Raw genomic sequence first — 4,477 nt, forward strand, 5'->3', positions numbered from 1 at the left:
CTCTCTCTCACACACACACTCTCACACTCTCACACACACACACACACACACACCGAAGGAGGAGCTCTCGTTTCTCTCTTACCCCCCCAGCCCTTTATTTACCATACAGCAAAAAAAAAGAGCAAGTGTTTCTCGGTTCTTCTTAGACTATTTGAATCGTCAGAATCTTTCCTGTGCTGTAATATTGATGATGGTGGAACATCATGTGCCATAGACTGTCTTCAGTGGTGCCAAATCCTTTCAGGGGAAAATAGTAAAGCATGCTCAAAAGATCACTGGAAGTCGCCTCATGACGGCATGCATAAATTTGCATATTCTTTCAATCCTCATAATCATGCTTTGCATATCAAAAGCCATTACATGGAGAAGGAAGATTAATAATAATAGATAGATAGATGGATAGATAGATGACTATTATTCCCTGGAAGGGAAATTAAGGTGTCTTCGCAGCACATTAAGTACAGTCACAATACAATGTAACAAGTACAACCCAATACAATACAATCACAGTACAATTTCAAGGTAGTGCATATAGAAGGATGGATACAAATGTAGTGGGGATGCTTTGCACAGTTAAAAACTTCACAGCGTGAAATAAGTGGATAAGGTGCAGAGAGGACATAAGATCATAACTTAATAACTTGCTTTTCCATACCTCTTATACTATGCAGGGTCACAGCTGAGCCTGGAGCCTGTCCCAGGGAACATGGGGCACAAAGTGCTGGACACCCTGGACGGGGTGCCAACCCATCGCAGGGTACAATCACACACACAATGGACAATTTGGAAATGCCAATCAGCCAACAATGCATGTTTTTGGACTTGGGGGGGAAACAGGAGGAACCCCCTGAAGCACAGGGAGAAAATGCAGGCTCCACACACAAACATAGGATGGAAGCAAGATTCAAACCTCCAATCCTGGAGGTACAAGGCAAATGTGCTAACCACTAAGCCACTCCCATAACTTGCTTTTATTACTTGTAAATATAGCCGAGAAGAGAAAGGACAAAGAAAAGTGACGGTGAGACAAACCATGATGATCAGTGATTGGTTGCTGAGAACGTCTGCTCAGTCAGGTTTTACACACTGGTTTCGAGTCGGTCAAGCATGCCTCGTACAACCAGTAGCTGTGATGTGAGCTGGAGAGCCGTAATGAGTACAGGACACTAACGTCACTAACATCAGCTCAAAAAATGTCTCTAGATTTCTCACTGAAAAATAAAAGTTGGTAAATCTAGAGACACAATATTTGTCCTAATAAATTCACCTGCTTAAGAAGGTTCTAGTTAATCTAGACTACAGTCTGAATAATGCTTATATTTTGGCTCAGAGCTGTTAATCAGAGACATAGAAATGAGTTGTTTTGATGGTGTGTGTTGCTGCTAAAAAGCTAGTACAAGTTCAACAGCTACTGCTTGTTGTAGGTATAAGGTAATCATGAAAAGTTATTGTGAGTTATTTAAGGAATGAAACACATGCTGTGATGTGCTGGGAGAAGAAAATCATCGACAATGGGGGTGAATGTTTGCCAATAACAACACATTCTGAACAACAATTACAAATGTTCCATTATTGTTGAAAGACACACTGTACTTTTGCTCTGTTTATAGTTACATTTAACGAGAAAAAATTTGTTCCTAAATTTGTGGGTAAATGAACATTTTTAGGCCAAAGTATTCCACTAAAATGACATGTCTATATCCAACGTACAGAGTTGTATGGTGCAGTCCATTCACATTACATCATGGAGCTGCATGTCATTACAGGTTACCTGTTAAAGTAGGATAATTAGTTACTTACTTAGTATAGGTTACATTTTGTCCCATGGTAATGATAGTAATTAAATGAGCATGTTTTTCCACCGTTGGTTCGCATTTGAGGAAACTAATTGTATTTTTTTTTTCTAGAATCAAAAGTCTACATGGAGCAGTTGCTCATCCATATGTGAGAGCTTGTGAGAAGACTGTAGTAGAGACAATGTAGTAACATGAAGAAAAAAAAAATTCTTTTGTTACTTTTAATGTCAAACCCAATACACAGTGTTAGGCCTGTTGCGACAGTCAGAAAAGTGTTTCCGCATGATAGGATTCCACATGACAGCTGTCAAGGCAGACCTCGAGGGCATTTTTATACCCACATACACACCTGCGCTATCTCACTAAGCCAGTCCTGGCACTGTGATCATGTTTTGGTGTGGTGCAGTGAATGGTCTCAGACTGGGTGTGGGGGAGGCTGTGTGAATCCTCCAGATTAGGCCAAGCTTACAAAAACAAGCTGTCACACCCTAAACTTACTATGTGTGGACACACAAGGAGCTGTAGAAAAACAAAGACATGTGTATGTGCAGACTGGCATGTAATAGAGTAAGAAAAAAGACGATTAGGTCCTTCAAGACATGATTTACACTGACACGTGTTTAGATTTGAAAAAGCGCTATAGAGCGACTGCCAGGGCAAGCCTCAGTGCCTTAGATTATCATTTCATTTTTCAGCTTATAGTTATTATAGTGGTGCAGTATAAAGGAAAACTTACCAGATAGGTATAGCATGCAATGTGCACTTGACAAGACACAATGCACATAAGAGCATAGGGGTACTGAGTGAAGGACTGGACAGTGGAATAGCATCAAAGGTCCGACTTGGTGCTGGCAAACATAGTCCCCTATATATGGAGACGTGTGGGACACATTGTATTTTAAAAGATGATAAACATGCTGAGAAAACAGTATTTCTACATTGTTCTCATAAACTACCGGAAGCTAAGAGCGATCGTCTGAAAAACTCGGGACCTCACAATGTCCTCTGAATGTCCTCAACGTTCATACAGATATTTTTTGTAGCGTTCAGTAAACACTAACATCTTTTCTGACATCCTTGAAATGTTCCAAAAATCCCTTTGCTACTCGAAAAATGTCTTATGTAAGACCAGATAATTGAATTTCCTCTCAATGTTGTAATTGTAATGTTATTGTAATGTTAAAAGAACTTTACTTTAAAAAAAAAAAAAAAAATCATCCCGTGTTAGTATTGTAATGTGAACAGATGCTTTTATGATGCTTTTGGGAAACTAAAAGTATGGATAATATAATATAATATAATATAATATAATATAATATAATATGCATTTGAATATTTTTTCTCCTTGACCCCGTTTGATCCAGGTTCAACCTAAGTTTCAAGTAAAGAATAATCTGTTTCTTATTGAATTCTACATTTACAGAAATTGTCAAGAGTGGTCATTGTTTGTATAGCCTCAAGTTGTTGCAGTATTGAAACCAGGCTGCTTTTCTGCTGGTATGTTTAAAATATGTCCTTTATATCACAGTAAAAGAGTAATGGAGTTTTGATTAGTTCTTGACTTTCTTTTCATATTAATGCTCGTCCCCCACATCTGTAAAGCAAAGCAATAGCTGAGGACTGAGATGATAGAGACACGTTAGAGCCTGATCGCGTTTCCTCTCTCGAGCACCTCGTCTTTGTTGACACAAGTGCTCATCATGGTGAGTCGTTAGTGCACAGAGCCATTGTGTGGCAGCCCATCACAAAGCCTGCCTGCTGGGGGACATAATGAAGAACGGATGGGATTATTTCACTAAGATCAGTACTGCAGACTTGGTCAGAGTTGGAAGAAAAGATGTGACGAAGCAGCCTTCTGTTTAAATGGAGTTTCCAATCAAGATCAGACAAGCAACAATAGTAAATAATACTAATAAAAAGACATATTGTAATCTGATGTTGTCTCTCTATATACATGTACATTCTATTTTTTGCTTTTCAAACTTTTTTCATTGCCTCTGTTTATATATAATCTTGTTCATTTTTAAAATTTATTTATTTGTACAAAATATTATGTTTTTTTCCTCTCCTGTTTTTATTTAACCTTATCCCAAATTCAGATCAGCTAGCATTGTGTAAGCAGTGCCTTAAGCATCGCGCCATGAGTCATGTGTAGACGTCAGACAGTCCACACCGGACGTGTCTCACATGCGTTTCCATACTTGCTACTGGCAGGAGAAAGACCAACAACGCAACTCCGGTTGCCCATTACCGCCTTAGTTTCCTGTATAAATGTCCCGTAGTTTCTTAATAACACTGCTACCCACAATTATATAACAGGATACAAGAACAAGAAGAGGAAATCTGCTCCATACTATACCATAGTAGGCCCACTGACATGAAAATGGTGTGAATACAACGGACTATGTCCATAAAACCAAAAGAATGGGATAAACATCTATTTCTAAGTTGTGTTTGCGCTTGATCTAGTGTTCTGCTGGCTGTAATCACAAAACTGTTCACCTAAAAACACGACACGAGACAGTGAATAATCTGTATATTTGTGTTTGTTTTGTTTCCCCATGTTGGAGTAAAAATGAGTACAGTACCATACAAACGCACTGCTATGCAATGACATGTTGCACGATCATGACATCTTTGTAGGTTAGGATTTTAAATAATGTGCATAGTCTTAGTCTTGA

This window comes from Ictalurus furcatus, chromosome 18, assembly GCF_023375685.1.
Source record: "Ictalurus furcatus strain D&B chromosome 18, Billie_1.0, whole genome shotgun sequence".
Lineage (NCBI taxonomy): Eukaryota > Metazoa > Chordata > Actinopteri > Siluriformes > Ictaluridae > Ictalurus > Ictalurus furcatus.